The sequence below is a fragment of the Puma concolor genome, chromosome D4 (genome assembly GCF_028749965.1).
Source record: "Puma concolor isolate L17-30 chromosome D4, mPumCon1.1.hap2, whole genome shotgun sequence".
NCBI classification, from domain to species: Eukaryota; Metazoa; Chordata; class Mammalia; order Carnivora; family Felidae; genus Puma; species Puma concolor.
The window spans coordinates 86,047,059-86,070,724 of record NC_141679.1 but is presented as its reverse complement, the minus strand read 5'-3'; the positions used below and the strand labels follow the sequence as shown (position 1 = coordinate 86,070,724).

The 23,666-nt window shown below is 51.6% G+C and overlaps 1 protein-coding gene and 1 long non-coding RNA gene across 4 annotated transcripts in view; one reads left to right on the top strand and one right to left on the bottom strand.

Moving 5' to 3' along the window:
* The window catches only part of MVB12B (multivesicular body subunit 12B), a 220,972-nt gene that overhangs the window by 1,824 nt on the left and 195,482 nt on the right, over positions 1-23,666 (bottom strand). The window lies entirely within an intron of this gene.
* LOC147575066 (uncharacterized) overlaps positions 1-23,666 on the top strand; it is a 54,729-nt gene that overhangs the window by 5,765 nt on the left and 25,298 nt on the right. The window lies entirely within an intron of this gene.

The following is a 23,666-nucleotide window of genomic DNA, read 5'->3' as shown; positions in this document are numbered from 1 at the left end:
GGTGCTGGTGGGGGCGAAACCCGAGAAGAGAAAAACAGCCAAAAGTCACTAAAGGAAGAAGACACGCACATCCCCGCCCACGCACACCCATACGCGCGCACGCACACGGCGCTCGCCTTTGAAGGCCCAGGGACGGTCCTAATTGTCCCGGGACGCGCGGCGGCCAGGTCATTTCAACGTTCCCAGAACTCTCTAATGAGGCTGTGGCCTCTCCCGGTGGGGACGCTGCTCCCTGGAATCAGCTTTGATAAAGCGGACGGACCGTCTGGGACGAGTTACCAGGTTTTCCTTTTGAACCCTGCGGTGGTTTTGCTCTTTCGTGGCAAACAGCAAGGCCAAGTCTCTGGCCTGCGTCCTCGGGGGGGACACGGGCCATCCTATCTCCTGGTCGGGGCTGGGGGGTGGGAGGGAGATGGCAGCCCCTGGACTGGGAATGCTGACCTCGGACACAGGCAGTGGGTGAGGAGGGGGCTTCGGATGCAGTGTTGAGACCTACTTGCCGTCACGCTGTGTCTGCCGGCCCTGGGGATCAGCGTTGTGTAAAGTGCATCTCTGCAAATCCCAGCAGCCACAGAGCTCGCTGGCGTGGGGAGCGCACACGGCCCGCAATAACAGCGGCCGTGATAATAACACTCACCCCTCACTGAGCGCTCACTCTGGGCCAGGCACTGTGCCAGGTCTTTTGACAAGGACCACTGACTACAGTAGCACTGTTGTGCCCCTTTCACAGAAGAGCAAAGGGAGGCTCCGGGAGCTAGGTGGCTTGCTGTTGGTCGGGGTCAGCACAGGACTGAATCTGTTATCCCACAGTCTAGCTTTTAACTCTTGGCCTTGTGAAAGGGGCAGGGGCCGCAGCTGGCCCTCTCGCATGCCCGTGGACAAACCAGTTTTCTACCTGCACAGTTCCTCCTTCATTTCTTCTTACCCGTGATGGGCTTTCTCTAAGGCCACAGCCACAAAGTCAGCAAGTCCCCTCCTCCAGCAAGTCTGCCACCTCCAGGTGTCCAGAGGTCTCCCTGAGCCCTGACTGCCCTGGGCAGCATCTCTGGAAGGGAAGGGAGCATTGAACCTGGCACCCTAGGTCCTTCTTGGCTGCCTGCTGGCCACCCGGGGCCCCAGGAGGCCCACCCCCAGCCCAGCGTGCTTCTCTGTGATCTCTAACGGTTACAAAACACACCCTCTTAGGTGGTTCCTCCTTGTCAGAGAGGGAGCCCCCCCCTCTTCCGGTCCCCTTTACCGGCTGGCAGACGTTGAGTGGCCAGAGGAAGGCTGTCCCACCCCAGGGCCTTCCCATGGGAGAGTGCTTGGTTTCAGAGGCTGCTCTGGGGAGGCTCACCTGGATCCCCAGTTCTGACCAGGTCACATCTGTCGCTGATCTAGGGGCTGGTCTGCCACCACCCCTATCTTCTGGCCTCACCTGTGTTTCTCCTCCCCTGATCCCAGCTGTCTGCTCTTTAGGCGTTCTGGCCGAGACTCCTCGGGCCTGCCGCCTGCTTACCTTCCACGGCAGCTGCTCAGAAAGACGGGCAGCAGGTGTGCCCAATGCCCACCCTCCCAGCCCCTCACCCCCGTCTGTGGTCAGCTGTGAGGAAGGCCCTCAACTTTATTGTAACTTGTGAAAAGAGAACCTCAGTCGTAAGCTTTAGTTCATTCCATCAGGCACCCGGTTTGTGCCGGGCTCTGGGCCTGAGACCGCGGCGAGTGAGGTGGGTGTGGTGCCTGCGCTCGTAGAGGGGTTTCTGAGTCCGATGAGCAACAGGTTCTGTGTCACACACTTCACAGACGATGGGGACAGCCCAGAGTGTGGCCACGCCGCGGGGAGAGAAAACTGTGGACATTACCTCCTACTTGGTGTCCGATGACAGCCCTGGCCATCGTCCTTATGAGTTCCTAGGCATGGTGTATGATGGGAGAGTCCCCCTGCTGCGGCTTCAGGCTCCCATCTGAACCACCTCTTTGGGCAGCTCGTGGGCAGGGCCACGTGACGCCTCCATTACAAGATGGAAGGTTGGGCATACCTGCTCGTCTACCTGGCAGAATGTTCTTTTCGTGTCCCATCACTGACCTTTGGGTCACATTTGTGGGAAGTGAGTGCAGCGGGACATAGTAAAGGGAGAGGCAGGAAGAAAGCGAAGGCTTTGCCCCCAGACTTTTTATTACGAAAACACCCAAACACACAGGAGAGTTGAAAGAGGAGTATGCCCGTATACCGGCCTTCTGGATTCACCACATGTAAACATTTTACCGTATTTGCCTCGTCTGGGATCCATAGATCTACAAGTATTTTTTGCTCTAACTTTGAAAGTAAGTTTCCTGTGTTAGCCCTAAATATTTCCAGTGTGCATCTCTGAGATGACAGTAGTTTCCTCTGTAACCGGAACACCCTTCCCGTTTGATGAAAATTAGTGGTAGTTTGAGAGGGTGGGATTTTCATAATTAGACATAAGGACCGTATGGTACCTCAGAAGAACAAAAGGCATGGCAGAACAGGATTATTCCAAAAGCTTCCTTTGATTTCGATCCCGGCAGCTAGGAGCAGGATGGAATGACGTGCGGTGACAGAGGCAGTGAGCTCTCAGCGGACTGCTGGCGCACAGTAGGTGCTTGGGAGCGATTTGATTGACTGCATTGGAGGCCACCGCACCTCCCATCCCAGGCCCTTCCCCCGGAGCGCAGAGGAGCCTGTTCCGGCCCTGTCCCTGCTCAGAGGACAGAGGCATGTGAGGACAGTAGGGGCTTGGCAGGCAGACTGGTGCTGAGTTTGAATCTTTGTGAGACCTGGGCTGACTGGGGTACCCCCAGCTCCCCTCAGGGCCGTCAAAGCGGGGCTGGGGTGGGGGTGAGATGGGGTGTCTTCCTGGGCGCTGTGTGGCCCCTTCGAAGGGGAGCATTGTAATGTGCATCTGTGAAAGTGATCATTTACTTGCGTACGTCGCTGAGTAGCTGTGGGATGTCAGAAATAGGGTTTTGGTACAACGGGATGGTATTGAGCTTTAAAGAGGCAGGAGTTCTGGTGCATGCCCTAACACGTTTGAACCTGAAGGACAGCGAGCGAAATAAGCCAGTCCCAAAAAGGCAGATGCTGTATGATGCCACATACGGGAGGTACCTAGAGAATTCGGATTGATTCGCAGACAAAAGTAGACTAGTGGTCGCTGGGGGGACGGGGCGGGGGACACGGGGAGTTGTTTAATGGGTATGGAATTTTAGTTTTGCAAGATGAAAAGAGTCCTGGAGATGGATGGTTGCACAGCAACGTGAACGTACTTAAGGCCAGGGAACTGCACGCTTAACACTGGTTAGATGGTGCATTTTATATTGCGTGAGTTTTACCACAGGAAAGAAAAGTGGGGTTTTGGTGCCCGCGACTGGCTGCGTTGTGAGGTTCTGTTTTATGACCGTGGTGCTCCCCACCCGGCCGCCCCTTCCCTGGGTATCAGGCCTGCTTACTGGTGCTCACTAAGAAAGCCAGGATGTTGTCAGAGAAAGTCTAATGGAGCCAGAGATACTTGGGAGTGTCAGGCCCAAGACCCGTTTCTGGAAACGGTGCCTCATTGGAAGTGAATCTCACCAGCCAGGAATGAAAAACCGAGGCGTTTTGTCAAAGGAAAGGACTTGATGAAAAATTGTTTTATGAAACCAGAATTTTGGCATGTTTTCACGTTTCGGTTTGTCAGAAGGCGGACTAATAAATGTTAAACATGTTGTTTATTATTATGTACGGTTGATTTCTTTACGATGACAATTTGATTTTCAAAGTCCGTCATAGAGCCGCGGGACGGGTGGGGGAAATCTAGAAGAGAAGGGCCGAGGGACAGTTCACAGTTTATTCCTGCAGGACTATTGGGAGAGCACTTCTTATTAAAAGACCAAAAAAGGAGGCGGCAGCCCAGTCCCAAAGCCCGTGCCGGTGCCTGCGCTGGGGGCCCCGGTTCGTGCGCTCCTGACGCCTGACCCCGATGGTCACCGCTGGCTTCTGCAGGCCCCGGCTTGCCAAGCCCTCCGGCCCAGCCGCTCCTGTGGTCTTTGTTCCTTCCGCGATATCCCGTCTCAGAGCCGCTGGTTTGCGGCTCTAAGTGGAGGGTGCCGGGGCCAAGAGCCTGTGTGCCAGCCTTTCTTCCTGCGGGGGGAAGGACGGGCCCGGCAAACCAGCAGCAGCCACAGAAGCTGTCCTGAGGGGGAGAGGTTCCAATTGCCTGAGTTTCCTTTACTCTCGCCTGGTCTTTGCCATCAGTGGCTGGAGAAGGAGTCAGATTCCAGCCCCTCGTGAGCTGAGGGCAGGGGAACCTAAGAGGCCGCTGAGGTCACGCGGCTAGCCCTGCCGGCTGGGCAGCGTACCTTCCCTCCAAAAGCCTCCGTTTCCTCAGCTGTGAAATCGGTCTCCGCCTCTCAGAGCTGTGAGCTCTCCTTTTGCAGGCCCTCACCCTGGGCTGGGTGCTTCAGAGGCAGTATTCCACCCAGACCCCAGGACAGCCCTGTGTCCACTTCTGTTCCCTATTTTCAGATGAGGAATCTGGGATCAGAGAGGGAGTCCTGTTACCCAAATTGCCCAGTAGCGAACGTGGGGCTGGGCCGGGGTCTGGAGTCTGTCTGCTTAAACCTGTGCGGGAAGTAGGGTGACTGCCCCGCCCTGGCTAGCTGAGGCTGGGTGCTTGGTATCCGTGAGGTGGGTGACCTGGCACACGGCCTCAGGCTGAGGAGGAAGGGCAGGTTTTCACTGATGCAGGGAGCCCAGCTCCATGCAGGGCCCAAGGGTTGTGGCCAAATGTGGGCAGCTTTAGGCCCCCGAGGGTCTCTCCCTTGCTGGAGCCAGGAGCCTTGGGCTTCTGGGTCTGTGCTCTTTGCCCAAGTCTGGGCAGCTGGTACAGGGACTGTCTGGATGCATCCCCACTTCTGCTTGGGTGGTGGGGCCCTCTTTGGCGAGTTTTGGGCTGGGAAGCCGAAGTGGGGGGCGGCAGCTTTGGGGAGCCCTCCCAGGAAGAGAGGCACAGGACTCGCTGCCATCCAGAGGAGCTTCCACGCGGGTCCTGAGAGAAGGGCGCAGAGATACTGTGGCTCTGGTCTGCTGTCACACAGCATTCTGGCAGAGGGCCACCTGCCCATCCCTTCCTGAGGTCACTGGGGAGGGGACTGAGGCTGGGGCCAGCTAATACTCCCACCTTGGACCACCATATCCTCTGCTTCCTTTGGCGTGTTTCAGGGGCAGGGGTTGGGAGGGGGGAAGTGTGTCCCCCATACCCGTCCCCACAAAGGCCTTGTCAGCATTCTACTTTAACACCCGGGCCCGGGCCAGTGCGTTTGAACGCAGATATTGGTCAAGACAAACTGAGTGGGGCCAGTCAGGGGGCTAGTTTGGGCTCTTTTCCCTAGATTTGGCCTAGAAACCCTTGCAGCCACCTTCTAGGGCCCTTGATCGCCACCCCTGCTGTAGAAAACCCTTTTAAGAAGGTCGAGGTGGGGGGATCTGAGTGTTGACCAGGAGTGAAGTGCCCTGGCCGCTGGCAGAGGGGGAGCAGCCTCTGCTCCTTCTGACCCGAAGCTTCTTCAGCGGCTGGCTGGCGGGGCCTCCAGCAAGGCAGCCTGATCCTCCATAAAAGGATAAGGATCTCATTCTTCACTTTTTTAAGCCGCACAAAAGCTGTATGCATAATTAATGTGCAATAAACGTGAGCGGCTGGAAATTAACTAAATGAAAAAAAATATATACTTAATTGTAAAAATTTAATTTTGCTTTTATTCTTTTCTTTCTTTCTCTCCCCCCACCCCCCTGCCCTTTTACAACTTGTTATATCTTGGAGCCCCTCAGATCTCGCCGGAGATCATATTCTGAAAGAGTCGCCTCCTGACCTCTTGCCAGGGAGCCGTGGACAAGATTAGTTTTAAGCTGCAGCCCAGCTAGTTCCTTTCAGCAGAGGGTCTGAGTGTGCCCACGAGCGGGGTGCACTGTGTCACACGAAGGAATGTTGTAATCCTCCCCCAAGACCTTCCTTGGGGGACCTCTGTGCCTGATTTTAAGGGCTTTGGTAGATGTAATTTTGAGAGTTGCCTTTTGAAACTCGGAGAGAGCCCATCATGGTATTTAAAATTCCTAAACATGAATTCAGTGGTTAAAAAGCCAAAGGACTAAATGCATTTACATATATTCAAACAAAGTATTTGAAGCAATACCATCTAAGGCTTCTTTTCTTCCACTTTTTTAAAGGACGGGACCTTTTCTAGATGATAGGATTGGGAGGTAAAATTTCCCAGAGGAAAAATTTATTGACACATTCCCATTGTCACATCTCTTAATAAAACCCAAGGATTCAGCCTCTCAAAACAACCCATCCACTTGAAAGAATTTTTTTAATTATTTTTTTTTTCGGAAAACACTCTATTAACAGATGCTTTAAAATATGATTTATTGCACACACACACACCACAATAACTTAAAATATCAGATCCTTGGAAGTAAATCACTGCTGATCCCATCTCCCTTATGTGCCAGCTGTTTTCCTGTTTTCTGCCGTCTCTCTCTGCCTGGTCTGTATCGTCTGTATCAGCAGATAATTTTAAAAGCGGCAGAAAATTCGGGAGAGGCGACCCAGAGGCATCTAGACCGTTGGGGCAACAATCGTGTTTTCAGAACATCCTCGTTTGTCCTGGACGGTGTGTACCTGGCCCTTCCCAAAGTCTTTGCAAACCGTAACCAGCTCAGGGTGGCTCTTTGAGTCCCTCTGTTACCAGATTAATTTACAGCCAGGAGTCCGGTCAGTACGTTCGCTCGCGCTCGCTGCCACCTTTGCCTGGGGAACCTGGGCTTGTTTGAGGCCAATTGCCGTCATCCCAGGGATGCCCAGTCACCCGAGACCACCGGCAAGCCGTAAATAACCAGGTCTGTGGCTGCAGATATCTCTGGCCGGCCGGCCAGCCTCACCGGCTCCACTGCAGCCCAGCTGGCAAACTCGGCTGCCTTCGTGAACAGGTGGCCCGAGGGGGCTGAGGCCAGGCAGCGGGCCGGGACAGCCGGCTGGTTTTCGCAGCAGCCTTTAAGAACCAGTCTGTTTCCAGCCCGAGACACCCACCCAGCGCTCGGCTGGTCCTCAGTCACAGACCTCTGCGTTTAAACAGGTTCTGACACTAAAAATCAAGGTCTGTCGGCTGTTGTCATAGGAATGCAATATCCTCTGGAGGTCCCCTTATTAAAAAACCAAGTCTTGCTGTTGCTGCCTGGGATAGATTTCTATCCCATTTGTATTGATCACAGGGAAATGTCTCATTCCCTGGCTGACAAATACAGTCAGCAGGGAGGGAGTTAGTGTTTGGTGGAAAACATTTGTTGCCACAGTGATTTGGGGGACCCTGAGCCGTGGATGTGTTCCACGAGGTGGTGGTGGGAAATCGCTGTGATGTGGCATTACAGAGGTGGGGATTACAGTCTTCCAGAACAATAGGGCCTGCGGGGGGCTTCAGAAATTATCCCGTATGGCAGCTTCGTCTCGGAGACTTCGGGCCCAGGGAAGGGACTTGCCGAGCCCACATCACAGGGAAGTCGTGTTCCCAGGAATCTGTCCTACAGATAATACTTAAGCACAGCGGTTTGTAGGTGCACAAGGTGGGAAACCACCTAAGCGTGCATCACAGGAAACCAGGGGGAAACATATTAAGCAGAACCACGTTGAGTTACCATTTTTGCTGGTCACAACCGGCTGAATATGGACAATTTCATGGTTGAGTCTATTACGTCTATCGAATGGAATGGAAGGCTGTCTCAGGAATGAGATGGTGAACTCCCCAAGACCCATTACGAGAGGAAAAAAGCAGGCTGAAGCGTGGTGTACCTGTTGTGCTCCATATGCGTTTTTTAAAAAAAGGATATATGCACATACTTGCTGGGATAAGCCTCAACTCTGGAAGGGGACGCTGGGAATTGCCCTCAGTGGCAGCCTTGGGGAGCGGAGCAGGGGGCGCTGAGGAAGGGAAAGCACGAGACTGACGTTTGCCTTCATGTCGCCTATACCTTTGACGTTGTACCCTCTCTGTGTGTGTGGCGGATATAAAATAAATTAAAACTCAAGGATAAACATGTCCGTGAAGCCCTCTTTACTAGGGGTTAAGGGCTCAGACTCTGGTCTGGGAATTCTGGGCTTCCGGTCCCGTCAGGTCTGAGAATTCTGAGCCTCAGTTTTCTCATCTGCCAAGTGGGGGTAATGAGTGGCGTTTACTTCATAAAAGGGAAATGAAGATTTCCCGGAGACCTGAATGGGGAAGGCTCGGCACAGTGGCACAGAGAATCCGGTAAATGCTACATGTTATTATAAATGACCTATAAATCCTGGCACACGCAGAAGTCCTTCTAACGACTTGCTTGGCATTTTCATTTTCTTGGAAGAGAGATTAAAAATAGCTGTGTATGTTTGGAGTCGGGAGTTGCGACTCCAGAGTGCTGTGCGGACCTCTGTTTGGGGGACCGTTTGGTGATGCAGTGACGGCCCATGCTGCATTTACAGGGTGGGGCTGATGACTTTTTCTGAACCAGTAAATGGTCTTTCTGCATCTCTGTGTACACAGGCAGGTGAACTAATAGAATTAAGCTTATTGGTTTAATTCCTCTGGGCCCCCTTGGTGAGGGGAGAGCAGCTGGATGAATATTTTAATTAAGCTCTGACACCCAGAAGTCAAAGTCCCCGAGTGGTCCCATTGGGCAAGGTCTTGCAGTTTGGGGTTTAATCAAGTTCGGTTTCAGAGTTCAGATTTCTTCCTGGACAGAAATATGTCATTAGGCGTCCAAGATTTCCACTGGAAAAAAAAAAATACAACTTGACTGTATTTTCTCTAGAGAATGACACCATGATTCGATTAGCCCCTTTTCCTTGACATTTTGCCCACTTTATTAACTTCTGCTTTGCTTTTAAGCAGGCAACTACTGTTTTACTTCCCTGAAGAAGCTCATAATATTATAATTCAAGTGTCAGGACAGATTAGGTTAAATGAACTGTGTAATTCCCGAAGGAAAACAAACTTCAAAACGGACGCGGTTTGCCTTGTAACATGTCATGGATTGCATTAGCGTTGAACGGGCGATTCTATCACCTAATGTGCTAAAGTTGGCTCAAATGTTCCCCACTCTGCAAGGTGAGAAATTACTTAGCTAACAAAACATTTCGTTTTCCTCTCTTTGCATTCTTTCTTTATGAGATCCTGAATGTGACATTTTCACCAAAAAATCCCTGCGCTTATTTGTGAAAAATGTATATTAAAACCAAAACCCATCAAATGGAAAGAAATCACAGATGGTTTTATTCACGAGCAGTAGAATTAATGGCCTCTCTTCTCTTTATAAATATTAGAAGCAGATGAGTTCATTACGATTTCACCCTAATAAAGAAAACCTGCTTGATTTTGACAAGACACCGACTTATCTAATACATCTCTTAAATAACAAAGCTACTTCCCGCCCGTAAAACACGGCTCGCAAACACCAGCTTTACCTGGACTGCTCCTAAATTAATGAAAAACACTCAAATCCAAAGAGAGCAAAAGGGGGGGGGGCGGTGCAGAGAGATGGAATTCAAGGGATTTTTGAAAATGTGACTGATTTTGAAAAGAGCGAGTTTTGAAATGTTTACTTTGTGGTGGTTTGAAATTTTTACATCTTTCAACAAAGCGCGCGGAGAAGTGAAACCATCTGAAAGGGCTTTTGAAAAGAGCGAATCAGCACAAGTTGGATGAAGCTGTGGTTCCTTTATCTCGGGCAATCTGTGCCCATCGTGCAGGAGGGAGGCCCGGCCCTTGCCCCCCTCCGCTCGTCGGAGCGCCGGAGCTCGGCCGGCAGGCCTGGCCTTCAAAGCCCTGTTGGCGGAGCATCCTGGGAGGGAACCGGACTCCTCACTCCGGGGACGCTCGGCCGGCTCGCTCTTATCCCCCAGCGCGGCCGCCTGATGTGGTCATCTTGTTAGTCATGGAAAGCTGGGGCTCTCTCTGTTTGTGCCGCTTTCAGCACTTATTAAGTGAGAAGTGGGAGGCTTTACTCGAAACTGCAAAAGATGTTTTTTCTCCCCAGGGCCACAGCAGTTGGGGCCGTGGCTTATCCATCATCTTCGCAAAGATCTCCGTCTGAGAAATGGAACGAGTCGGCCCTGCCCAGCGGGGGAGGAAAATGAGCGGCATATGGGGCCCGCTGTCCCAGGACCTTCTTGGCGTGGCTCCCGTGGAAGGGTGTGGGCTCCTTCATCTGAAAAATGCTGAGGGACCGCCTTGGGGGAGGCAAGCCACACAGCTTAAGAAAAATGGCACGTCTCCGTGGCTTCGCTGTCTCCTTCTACCCATCGGGATTCTCCGATTCCTTCCCAGACTTCCCCCAGCTCCAGGACCAACGGGGACTTACACCGCAGAGATCCAGACACCTGTCCGAACGTGCCCCTGCAGGGGTAGGGGGTGGCGGTGAAGGTGGAATTATTTCTAAGCGGCTCCTTAGGAGTGAACGGATTCCCGCACCTCTGCATTGTCTCCGGAACCTGCGTCTTTCTTGCTCTTCTGTGCTCCCTTCCTCCAAGTGAGGGGCTGGGAGATGTCTGACAGGCCCGGGTAGAATTCCGAGTTCTGAGGTCATCAGAGTCCCTCCTTCAAGCCTTGGTTCCACAGCATCAGGCTCCTGTGGGGAGATTTTGGGGGAAGCAACATGTTTGAGCCAAGAACCCATGATTGAAATTCTCCAGTAAATCCCTCCCAGCTGAGCCCGAAGGGTCTGTAGTTGGTTCAGCAAGCAGGGCCAGCAGGAAGGGGGGTGGGAGGGGTTGCAAACTTCAAACAGGTCCTGGGCTTGGGGGAGAGACCGTGCTGAGGGGGGAGGCCACCGACAGAGGGCTGGGAGTTAATTAAAGAGGCTGCGTTGTGGTTCCTATAAACTCAGCCCTCTCCATATTAAAGCTCCAGCAACTTAGTTCTGGGCAGGGATGCCCTCTTGCCCGGGGCTAAGCCTGGAAGGGGGAGGAGGCTCGAGCCACACGTACGGTAGACATTTGCAGCCCCCTGGAAGGCCCCAGCCAGGAGTACTTTGCCTTTCCACCAGGAGTTCCAAGGGGGCCGGGACCGTGCAAAAGCCTCCTTCAGCATCTGGGGTCTGCCGCCTTCTAGTTGCTGGGTTGGGCACATGACTCGAAAGATGGGGGCCAACATCCCTCCCATTTTACAGAGGAGGAAAGTAAGGTTCAGAGAGGGCAAGTCACCAGCTCCAGTATATATGGCTGCTCAAGGAGCGGGCGGGGTTGGAGCCAGATCCTCTGGCTTCTGCCACTGGCTAGGGCTGGGGACAGGGCAGAGACCAGCAAAGGACAGGTAATCACTGCTTATGTCCCGCCCCTCGCCTCAGCCCTGCCCCCTTGCACTGTCCTTGACATTCAATCAGGTGCCGGTGATGTCTGGCCCAGCAGTTGGGGCTGGGCCTCCCCAGCTTCCCGGCGACAAATGGTTCTCATTTGAAAGAGAGGTTATAAAAACACATGCCCAAAGACACTGTCAGAGAACTGAGGATTAATCTCATTTCAGTCAAAGACCATTCCAAATATTTTGGGGGGGGGGGGGGGTGGAAATGGGGGCAGGCGGCAGCCCTAGTGGGGAAGGAAGTCTGGGTTCTCCGCATGCCCGTCAGGTTGGGGCCAGTTTGGAAGCATGTTGTGATGTGGGCTGGTGGGGGTCAGGGGTCACCCCCTGCCTGGGCTGGCGGAGTCTGAGCCAAGGCGTTGCTTTGCTCCCCAAGTCCCAAGGCTGGCTTTGCGGGAGGCCGTGACTCCAGCATGGACCCCCGCGCTGCACCCAGTACCTCGGTTCTGTTTCGGGGCGGTTTCGGTTGCCAAAGGAAGGGAAGGATTAGACGCCTGGGACATTTTCATTTTCTGGATGGTGTCAAAAAGCGGAGTGTTTCTGCCTGGCGACTCACCCAGGGAGGGCCCAGAGACCCGCTCAGACGCCTGTGGGCTGCACGGGAGCACCCCGTTTGAGGTAGGCGCGAGAGGGAGCACCACCTGTGCCTTAAGCCAGCAGCTCCCCAGCTGAGTGGCCTGGGTCCCTACATGACCACCTGTGGGCTTCTGGAGCGCAGGCACGCGGCCAGACTGGGGGGCTGCTGAGCTTCCAGAACAACCCCAGGGGCTGCTTTTCCTGAGAACCGAGGGGTGCCAGGCAGCTGCTGCCATCCCCTGTCTACAGGGGCCTTGTAAGGACTTCTGGTATTCCCATTTTGTGGCCAGGGAAACTGAGGATGAGGGAGGGAGGTGCAGGTGGCTTGCCTAAGGCCGGGAAGGTGGGCGACGGCGATACAACTCCTTAACCTTCTCAGCAACTTTTCAAAGCAGGGACTGTGGACTTTCCCATTTTAGGGATGTGGCAATCGAGGCTCCGAGTGGAGGCTCTGTGACGTGACTTGCCTGAGCCCACCCGCAAGGGAGGGTGGGGCCGGGGGCTTCCCGTCCCACAGCCCTGGCTCAGACCCCGGATTCCAGGGTAGGGCAAGCGCTGCGGGGTCGGGCGAGTCCTCCATCCGGGTGATTCAGAATCTACGCGGGCCGCTCCCCGCGAGCCGGGTGGGACCCCTGAGGGGTGCAGACGAGGCTGGCACTGCGGGCTGGCTGCCACCCAACCAAACGTCTGCGGCGCGAAGACGATGGATCGGTTTTCCTTCTGGCAGTCAGGCCAACTCCCGCAGCTCCGCTTTCTTTCTGGAAGGGTGGGAAGCGTCAGCAAGGCGGAGGGGGCCGGCCAGATGCGGCGGAGCGCCCCCGCGCGGCCGGACTCCGGTGTGCGCGCCGGCGGCCCGACTCCGCCCCGGGGCTGCGGGCAGAGGGGGCCTTCCAGGCTAGGCCCTTTGCTGAGACCCTGCCCAGCGGCCTTGAGAGGGAGCCTCGAGGGCGGCCCTGATCTTCCAGAGGAGAAAGCGGGCTCGAGAAAAGTGCAAGAGACTTCCTGGGTTCTTCAGCCGGGAAGTGGAACTCAGAGGGGGGTTTGCCTCCCGGCAAAGTGCCGCCTCCCCGGGAGCAGCTGCTAGAGGCCGTCCTAGCTCCTGCAGGAGGCTCCAGGGAACGCGTCTAGTCTGTGCGGCGGGGTGGTGGGGGTCCAGCCCTGCAGCTCTGGACAAGGCCGCGGTGGCTCATTATCCACCAGGAAGCTGAGATGGATAGAGCGAGGCCACTACTGAGCCTGGAAGCCAGCTCCAGAGTACCTGGGCCTTCTGGCAAGGTTCAGCCACGGAACACCGAGGGGGGCACCGGTGTGTACTAAGCTGGAGGCTCCCACACTAGGTGGACAGGTCTGGGGTGGGCCACCGTCATTCGGCCCCCTTTCTTGCCTTGTGGGGCCTCCCCGTGGCCAAATGCCTTTGGCTCCTTCCACTGCCCCTGGCACTGTGCCCTGCCCTGGGCCAAGCAAGTTCTGGGTCTGAGTTCTTTTTCCTCGGGAAAGCGCTGGGTGGGTAGTTGCTGTTATCCCCGAGCCCCAGGGTCACATTCAGGGGAGGTGGCAGAGCTGCGTGCCGAGTGGGGCCCCTCTGACCTCCGAGGGAGGTATCCCTGCTGTAACCACCACTTGATGGGACGCTTCCCCCTGGGAGGACTCCATCCAGGCTGCGTGCCGGCACAGCGCTGGAGTTGGGCATTCTCTGATCGGGCACCCCGAGCTGGCCCTGGTTTGCTTGCGTGCTTCCCAGCACTGTCTGGAGCCTCAGTCTCCCCACTTGCCGGATGGGGGAATCCTGAGTGCAGGATTGTGGTGATGACACACGTGAAGTGTGGTGCCGGCCCGTGGGTGTTTGTGATGCTGTGTGGACAGATGTGATCGCCCCCACCGCCCACTTGCTTCCCCGTCACTGGGAACATCCTCCAACCCAGGCCCCACCCCCCCACCCCATGTATACTCAGCACCCACGTCATCTCCCCCAGGGGCTTGTCCTCTCCTGTCTTTGAGGGCTCTTCTCCAAGGGAAGGTACCGGCAGGAAATAAAAGCCATTTTTGAATCTGCTTGTGAGGATAGGCAGCTTCTCAAGACCCATATGAGGAAAAGATTGATAATTGGACTATATTGATAATGTCTTAAAATTTTTATAGTTCTTCAAATTGAGGTATATTTGACATATATTAGTTTCAGGTATACAGCAGAGTGATTCTGTATTTGTATGTATTGTGAAATGATCACAATAGGGCTAGGGGACATCTGTCACTATACGTGGTTATAAAAGTTTTTTTTCTTATGATGAAAACTTTTAAGATTTAGTCTCCTTAGCAACTTTCAAACGTGCAACACGGTGTTACTAACTGTAGTTAGCATGTTGTACATTGTATCCCCATAACTTGCTTACTTTACAACTAGAAATTGGTACCTTTTGACCCCTTCCCCCCACCGCCTGTGGTAACTACCAATTTCTGTATCTATGAACTGGGTTTTTGTTTGCTTTTTAAGATTCCACGTGATAAGTGACGTCATATGGTACTTGTCTTTGTCTGGCTTATTTCGCTTAGCATAATGTCCTTAAGTTCCATCTGTGTTGTCCCAAACAGCAAGATTTCATTCCTTTGTATGGCCGGATAGTATTCCATTGTGTGTGTGTGTGTGTGTGTGTATAACATATATTACGTATACATATTTGTGTATAGCACACATAACACATTTCCTTTATCCATTCATCCATCAGTGAACACTTGGGTTGTTTTCACGTCTTGGATATTACAAATAATGCTGCGCTGAACGTGAGGGTGCAGATATCTTCTCGAGTTAGTGTTTTCATTTTCTTCAGATAAATACCCAGAAGGAGGGTGACTGGATCATATGGTAATTCTATTTTTAACTTCTGAGGAACCTCCGTACTGTTTTCCATAATGGCTGCACCAATTTACATTCTCACCAGCAGCGCACGGGCGTTCCCTTTTCTTTCTGTCCTCTTTAACACCTGCTCTTTCTGTCTTTTCGATAATAGCCATCTTAACAGGTGTGAGGTGATATCTCATTGTGGTTTTGACTTGCATTTCCCGGGTGATGAGTGATGTTGGGCATCCTTTCATGTATGTGTTGGCCATCTGTATGTCGTCTTTGGAAAAACGTCTATTCCGATCCTCTGCCCGCTTTCAAATCAGATGTTTAGGTTTTTTGCTATTGATTTGTAGGAGAATAACTTCGGTTCATCAATAGACACCATTAGAAGGGAGGAAAGGCAAGCCATAGTTGGGAGAAGATATTTGCAAATATATGTATATATATATATAATATACACACACACATATATATGTATATTTTAAAGGATTCATTTTGCGAACATATGAAGAACTTAAGAAATAAACTAAGAAAAAGACAATACAGTAGAAAATGGGCAAGAGACTAGGTCTTCACAAAAGATACTCAAGGGACCAATAAACACATGAACGTGCGCTCAACCTCATTCGTCAATAGGGAAAAGCAAATTTCAAATGCAGTCAGATAGTACTTCATATCTACCGAGATGGCTAATTTTGCAAAGTCTTAAGTGTTGTTAAGGGCGCGGAGCAACTAGAATTTCTGCGCATGGCTGGTGTGAGCGTAAATCGCTGCTCCGTCTTAGAATTCCGCTCCTGAAGATTCTGATCCCCACAGCGATGAGTCTGCACGTACCAGATGTACGTGCCCAGTGTCCACGGTGCTGCTCGCGGGCAGGCCCCGAACTAAAACAACTCAGGAGCCCACTGGCGCTGGGATGGGGAAACCGGTGCATTCACACCGCGGACCTACTACTACCTGCCGAAGAGAGTGAATGAACCCCCACCACGTGTTGCACGGGTGAGCCTCACGATATCCTGCCGAGGGTGAGGGGCCAGGGACAAAAGAGCCAGGTGCCCTAGGATTCCATTTACGTAGGCGTCAAAAACAAAACTGATCTGTGGGCTTAGAAGTCAGGATAGTGCTCCTCTGCCTCTGAGGGATGGTAGCCGGGTGGGCGCCGGGGGGTCCTGGAAGGCAGGTGGAGTCTGTTTCTCGGTCTGGGCTGCTTACATGGGTGTGTTCAGCTTGTGAGTATTCATCAGGTAGTACACTTATGACTTGGGCACTTGTTTGGTATGAATGTTACCCTTCAGTAAAAAGAAAAACAAAACACGTGAAAGAAAGCAATGGAATGACGGCAACACAGCACCATAAAACCGTTGACCTTAGTGAAGTCATCCACCCCCTGATGAGTGAGAACCGATAAGACACCCCCGTGCGCTCAGTGTCCTCCACAAGCGGGCTTCCGCTTCTCCAGTGATGGGGCGCTCACTGTCTGTGAGGGAGCCCCTGCATGGCCGGACAACTCGGGGCACACGGAGATGTGCCTTCCTGCTGCGTCCACTCGTGGATCCAAACCCTGTCCCCTGAAGCCACATCCAGTGAGACTTCTCCCTCTTGCGCAGCACAGCCACATGCTCACCAGGGTTTGGAATTGATGTCCTAATGTTTGTCCTTTGATTGGGGTGAAGTCGTATCTCAGTTTCTCCCAGACATTCTCTCTCTCTCTCTCTCTCGTTTATTTTTGAGAGAGAGAGAGAGCACAGGCAGAAAAGGGGCAGACAGAGGGGGACAGAGGATCTGAAGGGGGCTCCGTGCTGACAGCAGAGAGCCCGAGGCGGGGCTTGAACCCACAGACTGAGATCGTGACCTGAGCTGAAGTCGGGCACTTAACCCACTGAGTTACCCAGGCGCCCCCAGACATTCTCTTTTTAAGTTGATATATAACTGACCTATTTTTTTTCTAGAATTCTTATGTCACTTTGACATCTTACATTTTTTTCAGACATGTAACATAGGGTTCCTAATAAACTTGTGAATCTGTTATGTCCGTGGTTATTTCTTGTTTTGATTTTCATTTGTATCGTCTCTCTTTCCAGAAATTTGTCTTTTGCTCTTTTCAGAGAAAACACTGTTCGGATTTCTGTATGTTTTCTCTATTTCATTGATTCTACCCTCACTCGGCCTTACTTTCTGTTTCTTTGCCTTGACTGACTGCTCTTTTCTTACCTTCTTCAGCGGACAGTTGAGGTTGTTTGTTTTCGATCTTTCTTGGTTCGGGATACATTTAGACTAACTTTTGTTCTATTTACGGCTTCAGCTGTGTCCCGAAGGTTCTGACCTGGGTAGGTATTTCATTATCGTTCCATGATGAGATCTCAGTAATTTCCCTTATGGTTTTCTCTTACTCAGTTGTGTGTTTTGTGTTGTACATGATGTTAAGGAGCTCCCATTTTACACACTTCTAATCCTATCACCCAAATCAGAGGTGATCTTAGGTATGATGTTGATGCTTTGGAATTTGTTGAGACTTCTCCAGTGGCTTAGTACATAGCAAATTTTAAGGGGATATGGACTCTATGTTGGGTTGAAAGTGCTGTGCTTCTTAATTAGGCTATTTGAATTTTTTATCTGTCTGCTCATGTGTATTTGGGAAAAAAAATTTTTTTTGAGAGATGGTGTGAGGGGGAGGGGCGGGGGGAGAGAGAGAGAGAGAATGAATGAATGAATGAATCAATGAATCCATCCCAAGCAGGCTCTGCATTGGCAGTCTAGAGCCCAGTGCCAGGCTTGAACTCACAAACCATGAGATCATGACCTGAACTGAAACTAGGAGTTGGAGGTTTAACTGAGCTACCCAGGTGCCCCGCTCATGTGTAGTTTTTAATTGAGGTATAATTGGCATATAACATATTAGTTTCAGGTTTACAATATAATGATTCAATAGCTGTATATCTTGCGAAATAGTCACCACAATAAATCTAGTTAATATCCATCACCCATACATAATTAACAATTTTTCTTGTAAGAGGACCTTCAAGATTTATTCTCTTAGCCACTTTCAAGAGGCAAAACGGTACTATTAACTGTAGTCACCATGCTGTCTGTATACTACATCCCGCGATTAACTCTCTTATCACTACAAGTGTGTACTTTTGACCCGTTTTCTCCTATTCCCACCCCCGTGCCTCTAGCATGTGCCAACGTGTTCCCTGTATCTGCGAACTTTTTTCTTTTTTTAAATATTGTGCCTATAAATGAGATCATACAGTGTTTGTCTTTGTCTGGCTTATTTCACTTAGCACAGTGCTCTCAAGTTCCATCCGTATTGTCACAAATGGCGAGATTTTCTTCTTTACGGTGGCATACTATTAAGGTGTATTTACACCCCGCATCTTTATCCATCCATCCGCTGACGGAAACTTAGGCTGTTGCCATGGCTTGCCCATTGTAAATGATGCTGCCATAAATCTAGGGGTGCAGGTATCTTCCCACGTTAGTGTGTTCATTGTCTTCAGATAAATACCCCGAAGTGGAATTGATGGGTCACAAGGGAGTTCTGTTTTTAATTTTTTGAGGAATCCCCTTACTGTTTTCCATAGCAGCTGCGCCAATTTACATTCTCACCAACAGTGCACGGGGTTTTTCCTACCCCTCTCTAACACTTGTTATCTCTTGTCTTTTTGACACTAGCCATTCTAACAGGTGTGAGGTGGTATCTCATTGTGGTTTTGACTTGCATTTCCCTCTCGAGGGCGATGTTGAGCATCTTTTCATGTGTCTGTTGACCATCTGGATGCCTTCTCTAGAAAAATGTCTATTCAGGTCCTCTATTTTTTAATCAGATCGTTTCATTTATGTTTTTGCCTTTGAGTTGTATGAGGTATGTGTTCTTTATATATTTAGGATATTAGCACCTTAGGAGATATAGGACTTGCAAACATTTTCTCCCGCTTAGCAGGTGGCCTCTTCATTTTGTTGATGATTTCTTCTGCTGCGCATGAGCTTCTTAGTTTATGTAGTCCCGCCTGTTTATTTTTGCTTTTGTGGCCTTTGCTTTTGGAGTCAGATCAAAAACCTTGCTAAGATTGATGTCCAGGTGCTTACCGCCTTTGCTGTATTCTAGAAGTTCCGTGGTTTCAGGTCTTACACTTAAGTCTTTAATTCAGCATGGTGTAAGAAAGTGGTCCAGGTTCATTCTTTTGCATGGGGCTGACGAGTTTTCCCAACACCATTTATTGAAAAGACTGTACATTCCCCATTGTATGTTATTGGTCCTTTGACCTAAGTTAATTGGTCATTGTATGCATGGGTTTATTTCTGGGTTTTCTCTTCTGTTCTGTTGATCTATGTATCTGGTTTGTGTCAATATCATGCTGTTTAGATTACTATAGATTTTTAATATAGTTTGAAATCAGGGAGCGTGATGCCTTCAACTTTGTTCTTTTTTCTCAATATTGCTGTGGCTACTTGGGTCTTTTGTGGTTCCATCCAAATTTTAGGATCCTTTCTTCTAGTTCTATGAAAAATGCCATTGGAATTTTGATAGGGGGTGCATTAAATCTGGAGATTGCTTTGGGAAACAGAGACATTTTAATATTATTAATTCTTCCAATCCATGAACATGCAGTATCTTTCCATTTATTTGTGTCTTCTTCAATTTCTTTTATCAGTGTCTTATAGTTTTCGGTGTATTGGTCTTTCACCTCTTTGGTTAAATTTATTCCTAGGTATTTTATTCTTCTTGATGTAATTACAAATTGGATTGCTTTCTTAATTTCTCATTGCGATAGCTCATCATTAGTGTATAGAAATGCAACTGATTTTTGTATTCTGCTACTTCACTGAATTCATTTATTCTAACCGTGTTTTGGTGGAGTATTTAGGATTTTCTCTATATCCTATCACGTTGTGTGCAATTATGACCACTTCTTTCTTCTGAATTTGGATGTATTTTATTTTTATTGCCTAACTGCCCTGGCTAGGACTTCTGATACTATACGGAACAAAAGTGGTGAGAGGGTGGGAATCCTTGTCTGATTCCTGATCTTAAAAGCTTTCCCTCTAAGCTGAAAGCTTTTCACCATTGAGTATGTTAGCTGTGGGCTTGTCCTGTAAAGCCTTTATTATGTTATAGAGAATATACAGGTACAGGAACATGTAGGTACGTTCCCTTTATACCCACTTTAAATCACAAATGGATGTCGAATTTTGTCAAATGCTTTCTCTGCATATATTTTAGCCTGATTTCATTGATGTGGTGTAGCTTGGGTTGCTTTGCAGATGTCGAACCATCTCTGCATTCCTAGAATAAATTCCACTCGATCACAGTCTATGATCCTTTTAGTGCACTATCGAAATCAGCTTGCTAATATTTTATTAAGGATTTTTTGCATCTGTGTTGACCAGGGATATTGGCCTGTAACTTTCTTGTGGTGTCTTTGCCTGGTTTTTCTATCAGGATCATGCTGGCCTCGTATTGGCTTGTGTTATATGAACTTGGCTGGTTTCTGGGAGAGGTGTAGTAAAATCTTCAAGTGCAATTGCTGATATATCGGTTTCTTTTCCTCTTTGGCCTATCAGCATTTCAGGACTGATGGGCAGAAGCAAGCTGTTTTGAATAAGCCCCTAATGTTTCCAGTGTCCTCTTCTCCTGGGGGCTAGTTTTTGTTTATACTAAACACATGTTCTCTCCGGTCTGTTCGTTCTTCTTCTGTTTTTGGTTGGTCAGCTTCTTGTGTTCCTTTTGGTGGACCAGCTCTTCTGGGGTCTGTTTCTCTCCTGTGGATTTATTCCCTCGGACTCTAAGCCCCATCGCTGGTAACGTGTATTTGAGGGAAGCAACATGCATCTGGGAAAGCCCAGAATTTAGCTTGGTGATTCTTAAACTCGGCTGCACACTGGCATCACCCGGGGAGACTGAAAAATGACGGACACATGCGTCCTTCCATCGGAGATTCTGATTTCACTGATCTGGGTGTGGTCTGGGCACAGGAAGTCTTAAAAACTCTCTAGGTGGTTCCATTGTGCAGTTAAGGTTGTGAGTCCTGTGCCCCCTCCCGAGAGTGACGAGGGAGGAGGGACGGATGTGTCTCGGCTATTCAACTGTGCCCACGTCTACCTGCGTTCCCTTCCCCTTCAGGAGATCCAGACCCAAAGGGAAAGGGCCAAGACCTCTGCCTGGCACCACTCTTCCCAAGACCCGTGTCTCTGGTTGCACTTACTTGGCCCAAGGTGTGGGGAGAAGGGAGGAGGGAGCTTAGGGGTCAGCCAGGCTGCTGTTTTGGTAGCGAGGGGATGACATGAGCCACCCCGGGGCAACGTGCGTGCGTGTGTGTGTGTGTGTGTGTCGGGGGTGGGGGGGTGGAGATGAACGAGCACAGCCAGCAAATTGCCCCCCGCCCCCACACTGCCTCTCGTCGGTGGCAGCGGCCATCTTGCCCCCTGCTCTGCTGCTTTCCCCTAGACCCAAGCCCCCCTAGCTTTAGTGTTGGCTCCTGTGACCTATGGATCGTCTTTCTTTCTCTGGCAGCCCCTTGAGTTTGGCTTGAGGGGGACATCTAGCAGCCCATGGCCCTTACCTGCCTGCTGCACCCCCATCATGGATCTTGTTGGGTGCCGTGGCTTCAGAGGTGGGCCAGGTGAGGGCCCAGTTCTCTTGTCTCCGGTCGCTTTGGGGCCAGCATCGGGACTTGTCCAGGGAGGGCTGCTGCTGGTCATCACAGTCCTTGGGGTGGTCACAAACCTCGCGGCAAGGGCCACCGGGGCCCATCCTTCTTGGGCTGCTCAGCAGTGGAGTCCAGCCCACCTGTCGCCCTACCCACTTTGAGTTAGTCGTTCACTGAGCATTTGCTCTTGCCTGTTTTTATTCAAGGCCTGTGTTGGGTGCGTATACATGGGGCTACGGAGGAAGGTGTCATAAATGAGACCTGTTCCCCCTCCTTTAGGAGCAGGTCGTCTAATGAAAGGACTGGAGGGCTGCAGTGTTGCCCATGGGTCAGTGGTTCCAGTGTGCAAGGTATGGAGTGGCTTGAAGGGGAGGAGTGTTAGCTTTGCCTCCAGGGGGTCAAGCAGGACATCACAGAGGAGGTGTCTGAGCAGAGGCTTCGAGGATGAACAAGACTTGACCAGACAAAAACGAGGGACGAGCATCCTAGATAGGGGGCACAGCATATGCAAAAGCAAGGAAGTACAGAGTTTAGGGTGTTAAGAACCATGCAAAATCCATCAGGGAGGTTTGCAGGAGGTGAGGCTGGGACAGGAGGCAGGGTCAGACCTGGAAGGATGGTGTTGGAAACCTGAGGGACTCTGATTTCATTCTTGGGGGGCGGGCACTGTAAGTGGAGGCATCCCGACAGATGGCTATGAGGAAGGTGGCTGGGAGGGGAAGATGCTGGGGGCAGGGGACCGGCTAAGGGGCTGATGCTGTAATCCAGGTGAAAAGCGTCGAGGGGCAGAATTTAAAAAGGAGCAGCAGGAAGAGGAAACGGTGGCTGAGTTTAAATGCACATGTAGAGGGCGGAGCTGTCCAGCTGGAAACGGGGTGATCACAGGCGGCTCCAGCTGGTGGCGGCGGCGGGGGGGCCTCCAGTTGTGGAGATGGCGGGGCCTGTTCCAGGACCGGGAGTCAGGAGAAGGGGAGCAGCTTGGGGCTTGTGGGAGATGGTAGGCTCTGCTTGGGATGTGCGGACGACGTCAAGGGGTAACACCCGGGTGGGGCCTCGCAGGCGGGGCCGGCAGCAAAGCTGAGCACAGTTAAGGACACGGGCTGCCCCGGCAGCCTGGGGGGGATGCAGAAAGGGAGACAAAGGTCAGGGTGGGGCTCAGGGAGCCCAGAGCTTTAGGGATGAGCCAGGGTGGCTAGGAGACAACGACAACAGGCAGAAGCAGGGGGAGGAGTGGGAGAGACATGGCAGGGGGTAAGCGGGATGGATCCAGGAGGGGGACCTCTGTGGTGTTGGGTCACTGCTGACTGCCCGGTGCCCACACTCTCGCCTACGTGTGGAAGGTGCTCTTACAACGTGGTTTGAGAGAACAGACAGACAGACGGACAGGTGGATGCATGCCCCTCCACCCACCTCAGCGTCTTCTCCCCGTGGCACAGAGCTGCTGATGCAGTGCTTTTCCGTCTCCCCCGGGAAGAGGAGCTACCCCTCCCCGCACAGCCTCGGGCTCCCCTGCAGCAGATGCCTGATGAGGGTCTAAATAAATTAGACCTGCTCCAGATACTTTGTGATCACACACTCCCTCCCCGCCCCAGGCCAGAGTCGCTGGGGCAGAAAGGGTCACGTGACCCAGGCTGGCCAATCAGAGTCTGTCCTGGGACTCTTGCCTCTGGATCTTCTGAACAGAGACACGTAAGCTCGAGTGGCTGTGTCTACACACAAAGGCGCATGTGCCGTGCACACTGGTGGACAGAGCACGTGAGAAGGAGGGCCTGAGTGTGAGAGAACTAGAAGCAGATGCTCAGATGAGGCAGAAACAGGTGCCGCCTGGCTGCATCCTGCTCTGGGTTCCAAGTTTCCTCTGGGTCTGGCCACTCACCCCTCCCTGGCCTAGGCTGTCGTGTGTAGGTGTTGGTTTCTTGCTGCCCTAAGGTCTGTGAGCTGCCTCCCCCTCCCGGCTCTGGGGAATCCGTCTGTCTGTCTGAGCAGTGCATGAGGCCTCTTGCAAACCGACTCTGTGCCCTGGATGCCAGTCCGAGGCCACCACTTGAACTTCCTGGGTGACCTAGCACGAGGCTGTGGATGGCAACACCCAACCCTGGCCCCGAAGAGAGACCTGGCAAGTCACGTGGTCTCTGCTGACGCTAAGAGCCCTTCCTCCCGTCTTCCCAGGGTAAGCCAGGAGGGACGCACCCTCTCCTTCTGCAGGTGCTGGGTAACCAGTGACGTGCACGTGGTCAGGG